Source organism: Schistocerca nitens, chromosome 1 (assembly GCF_023898315.1).
Source record: "Schistocerca nitens isolate TAMUIC-IGC-003100 chromosome 1, iqSchNite1.1, whole genome shotgun sequence".
Taxonomy (NCBI): domain Eukaryota; kingdom Metazoa; phylum Arthropoda; class Insecta; order Orthoptera; family Acrididae; genus Schistocerca; species Schistocerca nitens.
The window spans coordinates 397,460,950-397,478,246 of NC_064614.1; the positions used below are offsets into that span (position 1 = coordinate 397,460,950).

The 17,297-nt window shown below is 41.9% G+C and overlaps 1 protein-coding gene across 1 annotated transcript in view; it reads left to right on the forward strand.

Annotated features, from left to right (window-relative positions):
* LOC126235839 (prostaglandin reductase 1-like) overlaps window positions 1–17,297 on the forward strand; it is a 94,142-nt gene that overhangs the window by 29,322 nt on the left and 47,523 nt on the right. The gene's annotated exons all lie outside the window — the stretch shown is intronic.

Here is a 17,297-nt window from a genome sequence, read left to right on the forward strand (position 1 = left end):
TATCTTAGTTATTACGCTTATTGCCGTGATGAAGAAAGTACTGTGCTGTAACGTATTGTTGTGCTACAGAAAAGGCTGTCTCATTGTAGCTATACCACAAAAGTTACTACTAAAACATGTTTTACTTTCCAGAATAATACAGAAAAACTGTGCACATATACAACAGAAACACTGAAAAAGCAACATTGTAAATTGTCACTCATTAGTAGCGACGTGATAAAATCGTGTAGTTGTCACATAAACTAACTACTGTGTCATCTGGTATCTCAATGAAGGTACTTTAAATCCAGAATATATTTTCAACTAAACCAAAATGTTGCATTAAAATCTCATTAGCAGTACCAGTATGTGTCCTAAGTATGTAACCCTTATAGTCGTTACGTAATAGTGCAACTAACAAGCAAGAATGTACAAATAACAACACTGTGTCGTCTGTTCACTATAACAATGCATTCACAATTTCTGTTGAAATAAGTTCTCTTGGTTCTTGACTGGATATTTAACTTCAAACAGTGTTGCATGTTAACAGCTTCTTAAGTCTGACAAAGCATACTAGAAATGTGAAGCGAAAAATTTTATGGCAAAGACAAAGCTAAAAAGCAGATTATCTTTCAATAAACGGTTTTACATGTGAAGTGTGGTGCAATCCTTTACTCTTCATAGTACTCAGACTTTCAACTGAAAAGCAATTGTCATGTTTTATACGTCGGTAAGGAAGGCTAAATCTTTTCTCACGGTTAGCGACTGTGTTATTTTTCTCTGAGCCAGCCGGCGCATGCGGCTGCCTGCGGTGTGAGTCATTGTCTGTCCCTTTGTTGGCGCGCGTCGTTATTGGGATTAGGAGACCTAACTTCTACAAATTCACCTTGCCGAGAAGGCCCTGCCCTGTTTAAATCCCGCCAGTTCTGATGCAATTCAGGTCTGTCGTTACGAATATATCGTCTGTCGTCTTGTCGGTAGATTCCGTAGTTTCTTTCTTGTCGGTCACGTGGTGGAGAATTTCTCCCTGAATCGTAACTGCGCTCTGGACCGTTGCGTCTAAAGTTATTCTGTCTCCCTTGATAATAATTATTTTGGTTCCCATATTGTCTGTTTCTATGATTGTCTCTATCATATTCATTACTACGGAAATGCGAACTTTCTCTGTAACTATTACTCTGCCAGTGGTTGCCATACGGGTGGTGTCTGTTTTGGTCACGATTTGTATTGTGGGAATAGCCTCGTCGTGTCCAGTTATTATTTCTTTCATCGCGGAATTGTGACAGATGTGACCTGTAATTGTTGTGCCCCTGTTTTCGCGTTCCGCGATTGTCAGTGTCAATTTCCAGTTCTTGTAACAGTCCCTGAAAAGCTTCAATGTCGTCTTTGCAACGTCCTGCTAAAATAATATGTCGTAAATGTTCAGGCAATTTGAGTAAGCAAATGCGGATGAGTTCTGAGGGGCTGTATGGGTTTGAAAGATACTGATTCTTATGCAACATGTCTTCAAAATATTTGACAAGACTGGAAAATTCAGATTGTTCAAAGTGTTTCATCATCATGATGCTATGTTTTACTCGGTCTTGTGTAGCTTGAGACCAATATGCTGAGAGGAAGGTATGGGAAAATTCTCCTTCACTGTGACAATCGTGAATGACCGATCGCATTCTTACAGCTGGTTCATTCTCTAAGTAGCCACACATAAATTCTAATCTGTGTTCTAACGACCAGTTGGGAGGAAAACAATGAGAGAATTGATGGAGCCATGCTTGTGGATGAATGTCGTTGCCAGAATTCTTAAATGTTTTGAATTTACGTGTAGTAATGAACAGCTTATAGTCAAAATCATCATGTCGGCGAGTCGCATATCGGTCATTGTTAGGTCGTGTCGGCCGTTCCATCTCAAAATTCGGTGCACATTGCCAATTTCTTTCATAACTTCCGAAATGCCCTGTGTTATTATTTTGCGGCTTTTCCGTATTTCTAAGTCCCTCTTCCCGTGATGGAGCGCGAGTGTCCTCTGAAATTTGTAATTTTTATATTACTTGTGCCAACTGATCTTGTACTTCCCGGATTTCTCTTTTGTACTGTATATTGATTTGATTTTGATTAAATTTCCTAATTTGTTCGCACTCTTCTGTGTCATTAAAGACTACCGGTATTGTGTCATTCAGATTATCATCTACCTTCGTAGATAAATTAGTGAACTGATCCGAAAGTTCGGCTACTTTCTCCGATAGTGTACTTATTTCCTCAGTGTGTTTTTCTGAACCAAGTTTCAGAGTATCTACTGTGTCCTTTAAGTTTTCCTGAGTTTTTGCAAGTTGCGTAACCGAATCGGTAGATGCAACTGAGTCAAATTTAGCTTGCAAGGTCTCATGATTTTCATGAACAATAGTTTGCAGTTCTTTTATGGCTGCTTCGTGATTCTGTAATGCATTTTCATGCCGCGAAAAAATAGGTTGAAAATGCTCACAAATTTGTGTTTTTACGTCATTACAGACTTTTTGACATTTCGATTCAATGTTATGTAACTCAGTAGTTAAATCTTCACGTGTTTGTTCAAGAGTTTGTTCCAATGAGTCTAACTTTTGAAGCTGTTGCTGTGTTTGTCTCTGATTTTGTTCCATCGTGTCTAACTTTTGAAGATTTTGTTCCATTATGTCTAACTTTTGAAGCTCCCATTTGTTGCATTAATTGTAATAACAATGCACTGGTGTCTGAAACATGTTCCACTGTGCTATTCGGCAATGCATTTGAACCGGCAATATTCGCAGTTTGAAAAGCAGAAAATGTGTCTTGACTTATTTGAGAAAACGGTGAGGACGCAAAACCTGAATCTACAGTATTTGCGAAATTGTGTCCTGTCATTTCGGATTCCTGAGGCGAGCTGTTGCCGACCGATCGATCGATAATGCTTCCCTGTTCACTAATTGTTTCACTGTCTACACCATTGTTTGCAGCCCGCTCCATTTCCCTATGCATAATTACCAAATTACTACTTTGAACATCAGTTAATTCATTACTCGGTGGCGCTAACACACTGCTTTCGTTTTCACTGTCATTTCTCAGTTTACTTTGGAGCCTAGTATTAAGTTTTTCACACGCCATTATTATCACAATATTTCACACGATAACACAGAAAAGCACAATTTGAAGAGCAAAATAAGAGAACACATTAACATAACACTGAAAATAATATGTAGTTAATTGCAGCTGCGAAATACTTGGTGCAAATCTACATGCATGCCACAACTGTTTTACTGTACAACAGTGAAAGACTGCAACTACAAAGGAGATTTTCTCTACAATTACGCGCTAGCAATAAACAAAAGGTATACTAATTACACAAACTACAAGAAAAAATCAGAAGATTCCAGTGAGGTATCCGCGGCTAAGGGTCGACATATGAAACGTCCCCTTTGAACAATTATACAGGACTGTGCTTAAACTGACACACAATATTTTTAGCGCAACGCAATCTGACTTTCAAAAATCTCTACAAAAGAATGGCCCTGACTAACATTAACCTATACCTTTCACAAATCACTTACCTCACAAAAATCTTCGTTACTGGAACTACTGCAATACAGCGAGCGCCACTACTGCCAGCTAAATAAAAGATTCAAACTACGGAAGGCACTAACTACTGATAGGCATAGTTAGCAAATGAAAGATTTTAATAGAGAACAAACAATGTATTTACCTTAATAATGTTGAAAACTCATAATATGCATAGCAGTTCATGACATACAGTTTTAAAAATTTCACAACTCCGCCATCTCTCTCCCCACATCCATCACTGCTGGCGGCTCACCTCCAACTGTGCAACGCTACGCGCTGTTCACAGCCAGCTGCCTAACACTACAATGGCGAGTATTACAACAATGCAAAGCAGCCACAGACTGCACACAGCACAGCCAGTGATTTTCATACAGAGGTGACGTTACCAATAAAAAAACCTAAACAGCGTACTTACAACGTGTTTGGAATCAGACTCTAATTTTGTTTGAATCTTTCAGCAGTTGTATCATTAAATTGGGAGGTTGGTAAAAGGATCCAATTATAATTTTATTCCGGTTGCCTACAATGACCTCTGCCCAAATTAACTCACAGGAACTATCTACTTCAATTTCGTGACAAGATAAACTACTTCTAACAGCAACAAAAACGCCACCGCCAACCGTGTTTACCCGATCCTTTCGGAACACCGTTAGGTTCTTTGCAAAAATTTGGGCTGAGCTTCCAGTGCATATAACGATTTGAGCATCAGTGCTTTTTTGAGCTCTGGTACGTTCCCAACACAGCTACGAGAATTTACAATCGTTATACCGATGGTTCCTATATCTACGCTCGTGATGGCTGGGTGTTGTGTGCTGTCCTTAGGTTAGGTTTAAGTAGTTCTAAGTTCTAGGGGACTGATGACCATAGATGTTAAGTCCCATAGTGCTCAGAGCCATTTGAACCATTTGAACCTATATCTACGTTTTTCCTGTGTTCAGCCTGCACCCTTTGTGACTGAAGCCCTTTTTGTGTTTCCTCGAGACCCTCTAACCTAAAAAACCGCCCTGTCCACGCCACACAGCCCCTGCTACCCGTTAGCCGCCTCATGCGTGTAGTGGACTCCTGATATATTCAGCGGAACCTCCCCAAACATTTTCCTGAGGGTCCGGAACATTAGAACATTGGTTCTAAATTCTGTGCGAATTTTGGTGAATCTACCTGTTGTTCCCGTATCGCAAACTAGCCTTATGCATGTTAGGTTACATGGGGAGGTCTGTCATATGACATACCAATATAATTCGTTCGTCTCCTGTGACTACTTCAGTTTCTGTGATAAAGAATTTGACTAGGATCTATGGATTTAGCAAATTTTTGAAACAATTATCTTTAATTTAGACCTTTTCTATAAGTACGGTACGTCGAAATAATACGTTCATCATACAAGTACCACGGATTTTTCAAACACAGCTCTGATCTTGCAGTATGTGTTACAGCATTTCTGTCTCAGCGTGTTGTCATGAAAGTATTTGTTATGGCATCGTTGAGAAAGAGTTAGAGGACGAGAATTCGGAATAGTGTAACACTCGACGTAACGATTCTATATGTTCTGTTCACCTTTTTATTAGTAGACGAAGAATATTTGGATGTATATAGCGACTGGTTGCCAGCGTTTGTTCACTGTGTGTGTGTGTGTGTGTGTGTGTGTGTGTGTGTGTGAGCGCGCGCGTTTGAAGAACCAGTTATTAGCGCTCTTGCTAAAATACAGATAAGTCTGATTATAACCCTAAAACTTAAAAACACGCAAACAGAAAACCCCATTAAAATCACACGCTCTCCCCTCGTTCATTTACCCACAAATCCGCAGTGGAAATTTTGTTTAATATGGTCACCGCTTCGGAACCACATTATGCCATTATCTGTTCTGTAAAAAAGGACAACACATATAATTATTTCTCATTACTATACAAACTGACATACACTAAAATTAACATGTCATCAGGCACAGTCAAAAATAAGTAGCAAGGAACAAACAAGCGTTGTCAAACATATAAGACTTTTGAACTGTTGAATAACTTTATCACGGAGATCCTACTGCGTTGGATTTGTCAGTCGAAAGCTCGGGATTGACGAATCTAACGTGACAGGAACTTCGCAAAGAATTTGTTGAAGAACATCGCCGTGAGAAACTCAATGTATTACTTCAGGGCTTCAGAAATATGGAATTACGTGGGAAATTGGGCCTACGTGGAGGGTGTTAAGGGATTCCCAGCAAAGCTCCTTTAGTGTAATCAAAACAACCTTGGCAATACGTAGGTAGGCACTAGACTGCAATCAGTCAAAAATCATGACTAACGCTGGATTCACATTCCAAAATGTGCTCACTATGTACATTCTAAATTACAAACTGGAAGCACTGAAACTTAATGACCACAGTATATCTATGGAGGCACAACCTCATTTGTTTACAACTATGGCATCGCATGAGCATGTTAGTGCCCTACCCACGACACTAAAAGCCATATCCCTTGTCTATGACATCATCATGATGTCATAGACTGCGTCCCTTGTTCGATGATGTCACATTGTGCGGGGAACTTAAAAATCCAAGATGCCAATGCGGGAAATTTAAGAAATTCAAGATGGCGCTACAGTGAACTTTTTTGCATCCAATGGAACAACCAATCGCAGCACTTAAAAATGCAAGATTGTGGTGGAGGAAAAAATTAAAAACAATGCTTTTTGCATTCTTTAAAGTGAAACAGGCATTCTTAGCACAGTGTATTTTACCTCAAACGAAATATGAATGTGAAGATGGTTAGTGTGTGTGTGTGTGTGTGCGTGTGTGAACGCGAGCGCGTTTGAAGGTCCAATTATTGGCGCTCTTGCTAAAATAGAGATAAGTCTGATTATAGCCCTAAAACTTAAAAAATACGCAAACAGAAAACCCCATTAAAGACCACATGCCCGAAAGAACAGATGCCATCTTCATATCGTTAAGGCTAACCGTCTTACGACCTTCTTCAGTGCGGATGCACACGAATTGCCTGAACTCTTACGGGACTTGGTGGATTGTCTGCCGCGAGTAATGGGTATAAGGGCAGGGGCACTACGAATGTAGTGTGTGGACTATAAGTTGAGAATGTGGGTCTCACGGGGAGCGTGCCGGAGATGAATCCCTGCAGTCGCACTGTCCTCAGTGCCCTCGGTGGCTCAGATGGACGCCGGCACGGTAACTCAGCGTGTTCGGTCAGAGGGCTAGCTGCCCTCTGGAATAAAAAAAACTGAGTTAATGGATCAAACAACGAACTGAAACGGATGTCATGTAATGCCCACTACGATCAAATACAACGCACACAAAAAAAGGAAGAAAAAGTAAAGAAAAAAAAAGAGATATGGATAGAGAGTCTGCCATTTAAACAGAAGATTCCGGTCGGGGCACACTTTTCAGCCGTCCCCGTTGATGTATATCAACGTCCATCAGCAGCTAATGGTATGATTTGATTGTAATTTCTAACGAACAATGTTTAAAGAATCTGAATTTTTTCCACCACGCTGAGAAGTCTGCAGATGAACTACAGTATTTCTACGTAAGAAACATTATGTAAACCTTAAACTTCTTCACATGAAGTGCGTAAATTGGTGCCATTCAAATCTCTCTCTCTCTCTCTCTCTCACACACACACACACACACACACACACACACACACATACACATACATACTCAGAGAGAGAAAGAGAGAGAGAGAGAGAGAGAGAGAGAGAGAGAGAGAGAGAGCGCTCAGTATTTTATGTTCTCTGGTTTCATACTCCGCTAATGTTTATGCCAAGTACTGTACCACCTCATCAGTAAATTTCATCTCTATGTCAAATACCTTACTACCTCACCAGTAAATTTCACTCTTGCCTTTTTAGTATACCAAAGGGGGAATGAGAAGGAAAAAGTTCGAAAATAATACAATTTATTATCAAAATGATTACATTTAAAAATTGTTCTTTTCTTCGTCCAGGCCGTCCGAAGTGGCCGAGCTGTTCTAGGCGCTTTAGTCTGAAACCGCGCTACCGCTATGGTCGTAGGTTCGAATCGTGCCTTAGGCATGGATGTGTGTGATGTCCTTAGGTTAGTTAGGTTTAAGTAGTTCTAAGTTCTAGGGGACTGATGACCTCAGATGTCCCATAGTGCTCAGAGCCATTTGAACCATTTTTCTTTTTCGTGCAGCCTCGTCGCCAATCTTGTAGTGTCTAGGAATCCTGAGTACTCGGTTCGCTAGACAAACAATCAAACAACTCGTATTAATGAGTTCTATTGTAAGTAATCAAGTACAATACATAACTTTGAAAATTATACAGATGCGTCGCAAGAAAAGGGCGACATACGAAATAATCAGTCTTTGTAGTGACTGCTGATTTCTAACTGGAAAAAGTCTTTCATGGACTGCTATTGAAGTCGCTGTTGTTGGCGCTGCTATCCAAGTCGGTAATCTTGAAGCTGCCATTGAACTGACCATCACCAGTTGTTCGCCGCGCTTACGTCCTCTTCACGTAGGGGCCGCTGCTATCACGTTGTCGTCCTAGAGTGGAGGTCGGTCAGCCTGCGATTGGCTGACTTCTCACAGTATTCTCTTCCCTGTCGTTCCCGACTGGCGCTTGACTTTACGTCTTAACTGGGTGACTGCGTGCATTTACATTCATAGTTCAGTGTAGCATTTTACACAAATATATAGTTGAAAATTAATGTACTGCTGCTTGCTGATGTATTCGAAAGCTTTCGCAGTCTGTGCCTTAAAACATATGAACTGGATTCTGCCTGGTTTGGCATGGTATGGGATGCTCTGCTGAAAAATATTAAAATGGAATTGCTGTTTATCTATACTGAACAACCACAGTTTGTTGAAAGAGGCATTAGAGACTGCATTATTCATTGTTCTTGCAGACACACCATTGCAAATAACAGATTCATAACCAGTTACGATGACGAAATTTATAAATCTTACATTATACAGGGTGGTCCAGTGCTAGTGACCGGGACAAATATCCCACGAAATAAGCATTAAACGAAAAAACTACAAAGATCAAAACTCGTCTAGCTTGAAGGGGGAAACCAGGTGACGCTATGGTCGGCCCGCTAGATGGCAGTGCAATACGTTAAACGGATATCAACTGCGTTTTTTTAAAATAGGAACCCCCATTTTTATTACATATTCGTGTAGTACGTAAGGAAATATGAATGTTTTAGTAGGACCACTTTTTTTGTTTTGTGATAGATGGTGCTGTAATAGTCACAAATGTATAAGTACGTGGTATCACGTAACATTCCGCCAGTGCAGACGGTATTTGTTTCGTGATACATTACCCGTGTTAAAATGGACCGTTTACAAATTGCGGAAAAGGTCGATATCGTGCTGATGTGTGGCTATTGTGATCAAAATGCCCAACGGGCGTGTGCTATGTATGCTGCTCGGTATCCTGGACGACATCACCCAAGTGTCCGGACCGTTCGCCGGAGAGTTACTTTGAGGAAACAGGTAGTGTTCAGCCACATGTGAAACGTCAACCACGACCTGCAACAAATGATGATGCCCAAGTAAGTGTTTTAGCTGCTGTCGCGGCTAATCCGCACATCTTTAGCAGACAAATTGCGTGAGAATCGGGAATCTCAAAAACGTCGGTGTTGAGAATGCTACATCAACATCGATTGCACCTGTACCATATTTCTATGCACCAGGAATTGCATGGCGACGACTTTGAACGTCGTGTACAGTTCTGCCACTGGGCACAAGAGAAATTACGGGACGATGACAGATTTTTTGCCCTCGTTCTATTTAACGACGAAGCGTCATTCACCAACAGCGGTAACGTAAACCGGCATAATATGCAGTATTGGGCAACGGAAAATCCACGATGGCTGCGACAAGTGGAACATCAGCGACCTTGGCGGGTTAATATATGGTGCGGCATTATGGGAAAAAGGATAATTGGCCACCATTTTATCGATGGCAATCTAAATGGTGCAATGTATGCTGATTTCCTGCATAATGTTCTACCGATGTTACTACAAGATGTTTCACTGCATGACAGAATGGCGATGTACTTCCAACATGATGGCTGTCCGGCACATACCTCGCGTGCGGTTGAAGCGGTATCGAATAGCATATTTCATGACAGGTGGATTGGTCGTCGAAGCACCATGCCATGGCTCCCACGTTTACCGGATCTGACGTCCCCGGATTTGTTTCTGTGGGGAAAGTTGAAGGATATTTGCTATCGTGATCCACCGACAACGCCTGACAACACGCGTCAGCGCATTGTCAATGCATGTGCGAACATTACGGAAGGCGAACTACTCGCTGTTGAGAGGAATGTCGTTACACGTATTGCCAAATGCATTGCGGTTGACGGACATCATTTTGAGCATTAATTGCACTAATGTGGTATTTACGGGTAATCACGCTGTGACAGCATGCGTTCTCAGAAATGATAAGTTCACAAAGGTACATGTATCACATTGGAACAACAACAAATGTTCAAACGTAGCTACGTTCTGTATTTGAATTTAAAAAACCTACCTGTTACCAACTATTCGTTTAAAATTGTGAGCCTTATGTTTGACTATTACAGCGCCATCTATCAAAAAGCGAAAAAAGTGGTGCAACTAAAACATTCATATTTCTTTACGTACTATACGAATATGTAATAAAAAATGGTGATTCCTGTTTTAAAAAAAACGCAGTTGATATCCGTTTGACCTACGGCAGCGCCATCTAGCGGCCCAACCATAGCGCCATCTGGTTTCCCCCTTCAAGCTAGACAAGTTTCCGGCTTTGTAGTTTCTTCATTTGACGCTTACTTCGTGAGATATTTGGCCCGGTCACGATCAATGGACCACCCTGTATATCTTGGTGTGAATAGCCTTTACAGCTGGGCAATTAAAGAGACCTTTGGAGAAAAGAGAACGACTTGTATGAATATCAAGAGCTCAGATGGAAACCCAGTTCTAAGCAAAGAAGGGAAAGCAGAAAGGTGGAAAGAGTATATAGGGGGTCTATACAAGGGCAATGTACTTGAGGACAATATTATGGAAATGGAAGAGGATGTAGATGAAGATGAAATGGGAGATATGATACTGCGTGAAGAGTTTGACAGAGCACTGAAAGACCTGAGTCGGAACAAGGCCTCGGGAGTAGACAACATTCCATTAGAACTTCTGACAGCCTTGGGAGAGCCAGTCCTGACAAAACTCTACCATCTGGTGAGCAAAATTTATGAGACAGGCGAAATATCCCCAGACTTCAAGAATAATATAATAATTCCAATCCCAAAGAAAGCAGGCATTGACAGATGTGAAAATTACCGAACTATCAGTTTAGTAAGTCACGGCTGCAAAATACTAACGCGAATTCTTTACAGACGAATGGAAAAACTGGTAGAAGCCGACCTTGGGGAAGATCAGTTTGGATTCCGTAGAAATATGGGAACACGTGAGGCAATACTGACTCTACGACTTATTTTAGAAGCTAGATTAAGAAAAGGCAAACCTACGTTTCTAGCATTTGTAGACTTAGAGAAAGCTTTTGACAATGTTGACTGGAATACTCTCTTTCAAATTCTGAAGGTGGCAGGAGTAAAATATAGGGAGCGAAAGGCTATTTACAATTTGTACAGAAACCAGATGGCAGTTATAAGAGTCGAGGGACATGAAAGGGAAGCAGTGGTTGGGAAGGGAGTGAGACAGGGTTGTAACCTCTCCCCGATGTCATACAATCTGTATATTGAGCAAGTAGTATAGGAAACAAAAGAAAAATTCGGAGTAGGTATTAGAATCCATGGAGAAGAAATAAAAACTTTAAGGTTCGCCGATGACATTGTAATTCTGTTAGAGACAGCAAAGGACTTGGAAGAGCAGTTGAACGGAATGAACAGTGTCTTGAAAGGAGGATATAAGATGAACATCAACAAAAGCAAAACGAGGATAATGGAATGTAGTCGAATTAAGTCGGGTGATGCTGAGGGAATTAGATTAGGAAATAAGACACTTAAAGCAGTAAAGGAGTTTTGCTATTTGGGGAGCAAAATAACTGATGATGGTCGAAGTAGAGAGGATATAAAATGTAGACTGGCAATGGCAAGGAAAGCGTTTCTGAAGAAGAGAAATTTGTTAACATCGGGTATAGATTTAAATGTCAGGCAGTCGTTTCTGAAAGTATATGTATGGAGTGGAAGTGAAACATGGACGATAACTAGTTTGGACAAGAAGAGAATAGAAGCTTTCAAAATGTGGTGCTACAGAAGAATGCTGAAGATTAGATGGGTGGATCACATAACTAATGAGGAGGTACTGAATAGGATTTGGGAGACGAGGAGTTTGTGGCACAACTTGACTAGAAGAAGGGATCGGTTGGTAGGACATGTTCTGAGGCATAAAGGGATCACAAATTTAGTATTGGAGGGCAGCGTGGAGGGTAAAAATCGTAGAGGGAGACCAAGAGATGAATACACTAAGCAGATTCCGAAGGATGTAGGTTGCAGTAGGTACTGGGAGGTGAAGAAGCTTGCACAGGATAGAGTAGCATGGAGAGCTGCATCAAACCAGTCTCAGGACTGAAGACCACAACAACAACAATGTTGCATACAGTATCTTCCAGTGTCTAGTTTTGTTCTACCTTCTCTAGAGTGTATGAAAACTTTTGATGTCGCAACGTACCAGTCGATTCCGACACAGGTGACATTTTAGAAGTGGATCACTAATATCCCAAGAGTACTCATAATTTTCATTCAGATTTGCCCCTATGTCCAGAAAAAAGTCTTCAGCTTCTGACAGTAAGAAACCTAAGAAATGATTTTTATGATAAGAAAAAGTACGGTATTCATTACAAAAATCTGAAATAATATCTGCAACATAAATTGATTTAAGAAAAAGATTCATGAAATTTTATCATTTAAACACGCTGCCTGGAGGAATTCGAATCAAGAGCAACTGCGAACATGAGTAATTTAGAAGTAGAAATCCTTGTTGTAGCGAAGGAGCTTAAAACACTTAAGGCCTAGTTTACACGACGACACAAGTTTGCATGCAACTGTGCTACCTGACCACTGCGCATGCTCGGCGTGCGTTTGCGCAGCTCGTTGGTGAAAGTGAGTAGTTTCGGCTCGTTCCAACTTCTGCGACACAACTTGCACGGCTTTTGAGGTTAGGTGTATCAGTATAGTATAAACAGACGGAATTACGAAGTGGAGAACTGAAGAAATTCCTCGCTTTTTGGACATTTATGCTGTGCGTAGCCGGCCGGAGTGGCCGTGCGGTTCTAGGCGCTACAGTCTGGAGCCGAGTGACCGCTACGGTCGCAGGTTCGAATCCTGCCTCGGGCATGGATGTGTGCGATGTCCTTAGGTTAGTTAGGTTTAAAAAGTTCCAAGTTCTAGGCGCTGCAGTCTGGAGCCACGAGACCGCTACGGTCGCAGGTTCGCATCCTGCCTCGGGCATGGATGTGCGTGATGTCCTTAGGTTAGTTGGGTTTTACTAGTTCTAAGTTCTAGGGGACTAATGACCTCAGAAGTTGAGTCCCATAGTGCTCAGAGCCATTTGAGCCATTTAGTGATCAGAGCCATTATAAGGTCACCTATATTGCACGTTTTCTGTGGTAAGGAGAACCATATCTGAAAATCGAGATCCTTTGCGCATAAGAACCTGAACAAGACTTGTTTACTGCAAAACCAACCAAAGAGTGATTTGAAATTCTAGTTTCTGTAACTTTCGCATGTTTAAGCCAAATGTGATCCAGTTATACCAATTTTAAACGCTTTTCCAGGATGTGTACTGCGGGTTCAGTGAATTAGTTCTAAGAGGCCAAAATAGTTCAGTCTCAATTCCCCATATGCGTTTTAGCAAACACTAAGTTCGTTTTTCGTATTATGTTTGTACCTGTTACCAACTATTCGTTTAAAATTGTGAGCCTTATGTTTGACTATTACAGCGCCATCTATCAAAAAGCGAAAAAAGTGGTCCAACTAAAACATTCATATTTCTTTACGTGCTACACGAAAATGTAATAAAAATGGTGATTCCTGAATTTAAAAAAACGCAGTTGACATCCGTTTGACCTATGGCAGCGCCATCTAGCGGCCCAAACATAGCGCTATCTGGTTTCCCCCTTCAAGCTAGACAATTTTCGTTCTCTGTAGTTTTTTCGTTTGACGCTTATTTCGTGAGATATTTGTCCCGGTCACGATCAATGGACCACCCTGTATAGCGTCATAGATCAGCATTAAATTTTTCAATTTTGTTAAAAAATTTTCCGTTTCGGCTAATAAGTACTGTGACCGATGCCAATGTGGACCACCCGACGTCGTACTTTGAGCCAGGTGTCTCTCATGTGATGAGACTAGTCAAGGAATGTAAAGCGGACATGCTGGAACGGACAGCTGTATAACTTAAGTGGTCTTAGACCAACCAGCACCAATGGCTGAGTACATTTAAAAATATCAAACAATATTCAGCCTGAACAAGTATACTGAAAAATCATTTAATCAAGACCTTGAAATCTCAGGACCCATAAAATGTAAAGTGCGAAAGGCACTACGATTACAAGAACACATTCACCACAAGTCACATACACAGACATCTGACGTACCTTCTTGGTGCTACAGTTGGTAAAACTCAAGCTACTTGACTAGAGCGCTCAGTAATAACTTCGCGTCACTTACAGTATACCAGTAGGCATCTATTATGAAGTACTGTAGGATGGTAAACACTTGTACTACTCGGCACTAACCGTCGCTTAATCTGAATTTGCAGGTTGTAGCGGGGAGTAAACCTCTGTCACTGCACAGGCAGTAGCCTGACCACTATTATACAACAAGCACACGGCTGTTAGCGCCCTAAGGTAATTCAACAGTAAAAGTAAACGGTTCACGCTATGATTTTGCTGTGAGTGCAGGATAGCCGGTGACGACAGCACACAACTTGAGAACGTACGCACACAACGGGAACCAAGTTTGCAAAAAGTTCACGTAACGCAGGCAACGACAGATCATTGCTTATAACAAAGCAACACGTAACATGAGAAAGACAAACTAATCAACAACGCGGTGGAAATTTAAATTAACAGCGCAGCCGTATATTCAGCCCCTAGTGATACCAAACGCCATATAATCGTGAAGGCAAGACAGAGCAGCACCAAATGACAATAACTAGGCGCATTCGTCGAACAAATCGACAGGCAACAAGGCAGACACTTTAATACTGTACAACCAGCGAAATTAAACTCTCTCTCTCACGTCCCATGTCAAGCACTAATACGTAAATTAGCAAGTCATATGAAAGCCGAGAGAACAATTGAAAACAAACGCGCTTTCCCTTCCAGGAGGATACAGCATAACAGCTAACTCGGTTCAGCTTTATTACACATCACTAAGCTGAATACAGCAATGCGCAGTCACTGTTACAGAAGACAATACTTCATTACACTAAGACTGCGCAACCAAAACGTCTTTAAGTACAGCCGACCGTACGAAGCATCGGCAAACAAGGAAGGAGACCCAAATCTCCAGATGTTTCACAGGCCCAGCGAACGTCATACTAACTGACCCTGTAACACTGCACACGGTTCGCATACGAAACAAATGTTTCTGCCATAATCTACAACTACGCGACATTATAAAAAACAGAGGAGCCAAACCAAATTTCCGAATGCCACTGACTAGCAACACGGACACTAAACCTACTGCGAAACAGCACAGGCGTCCAGCATGCCGGGGACAGCAACATGAAGCGATGTTAAGTGGAATAAGCAGTGTGGTGGAGGGTACCTTGAGTACCTCTATCTGTTCTCCCTTCTATACCAGTCTCGTATTGTTCGTGGAAAGAAGGATTGTCGGTATGCCTCTATGTGGGCTCTAATCTCTATGATTTTATCCTCATGGTCTCTTCGCGAGATATACGTAGGAGGGAGCAATATACTGCTTGACTCCTCGGTCAAGGTATGTTCTCCAAACTTCAACAAAAGCCCGTACCGAGCTCCTGAACGTCTCTCCTGCAGAGTCTTCCACTGGAGTTTATCTATCATCTCCGTAACCCTTTCGCGATTACTAAATGATCCTGTAACGAAGCGCGCTGCTCTCCGTTGGATCTTCTCTATCTCTTCTATCAACCCTATCTGGTACGGATCCCACACTGCTGAGCAGTATTCAAGCAGTGGGCGAACAAGCGTACTGTAACCTACTTCCTTTGTTTTCGGATTGCATTTCCTTACGATTCTTCCAAGGAATCTCAGTCTGGCATCTGCTTTACCGACGATCAACTTTATATGATCATACCATTTTAATTCACTCCTAATGCGTACTCCCAGATAATTTATGGAATTCTTCCAGTTGCTGACCTGCTATATTGTAGCTAAATGATAAGGGATCTTTCTTTCTATGTATTCGCAGCACATTACACTTGTCTACATTGAGATTCAATTGCCATTCCGTGCACCATGCGTCAATTCGCTGCAGATCCTCCTGCATTTCAGTACAATTTTCCAATGTTACAACCTCTCGATATACCACAGCATCATCTGCAAAAAGCTTCAGTGAACTTCCGATGTTATCCACAAGGTCATTTATGTATATTGTGAACAGCAACGGTCCTACGACACTCCCCTGCGGCACACCTGAAATCACTCTTACTTCGGAAGACTTCTCTCCATTGAGAATGACATGCTGCTTTTTGTTATCTAGGAACTCTTCAATCCAATCAGACAATTGGTCTGATAGTCGATATGCTCTTACTTTGTTCATTAAACGACTGTGGGGTACTATCGAACACCTTGCCTGGGAGGAGGGGACCAAACAGCGAGGTCATCGATACCATACGATTAGGGACAGATGGGGAAGGAAGTCGGCGGTGCCTTTTCAAAGGAACCATCCCAGCATTTGCCTGAAGCGATGTAGGGAAATCACGGATAACCTAAACCAGGATGGCCGGACGCGGGTTTGAACCGTCGTCATCCCGAATGCAAGTCCAGTGCGCTAACTACTGTGCCACCTCCTTCGGTTCTGATTAAAGAAAGACATCGAAGCAATTTAGAGGCGGTCTGCGAGACTGGTTACCGGTAGATTCGGACAACACTCAAATATTAGGAGATGCTTCGGGAAATCAAATGGGAAGGGCTGGAGGGAAAGAGCACTATTGCGCAAACTTAGAGAACCGGCATTTGAGGCTGACTGCAAAACGATTTTACTGCCGCCAATGTACATCTCGAAGATAAGGTTAGAGAGATTAATGCTCCTACGGAAGCAAACAGTCGTTTTCCGCTACGCACCAAGAGGTGGCTTGCGCAGCACCTATGTAGAAATAGATCACTTACTACAGCTGGCAGAATGTAAGGAACTCTAACCGTTGCTCAATCAGATCGCCACTTAGTAACCACAGAAGCAAAACACTGAGGAAGATACGAGGGTAAATGTCGTGTGACTAGGGCCTACCGTCGGGTAGACCGTTCGCCGGGTGCAAGTCTTTCGATTTGACGCCACTTCGGCTACTTGAGCATCTATAGGGATGAAATGATGATGATTAGGACAACACAACACCCAGTCCCTGAGTGGGGAAAATCTCCGACCCAGCCGGGAGTCGAACCTGGGCCCTTAGAATTGACAGTCTGTCGCGCTGACCACTCACAAGGGGAGGCCGCCAATTGTGAAATTCAGATTCGATTCATACTGCGCATAATAATAGCTCATGGCCAGAGATGTAATGTGGCAAAGCACCAAGATGCACTTCTCAGCTGTTGTCGAGAAAATCGACAGTTAAAAGAAACCGTAGTGGTGAAGTGCTCTCT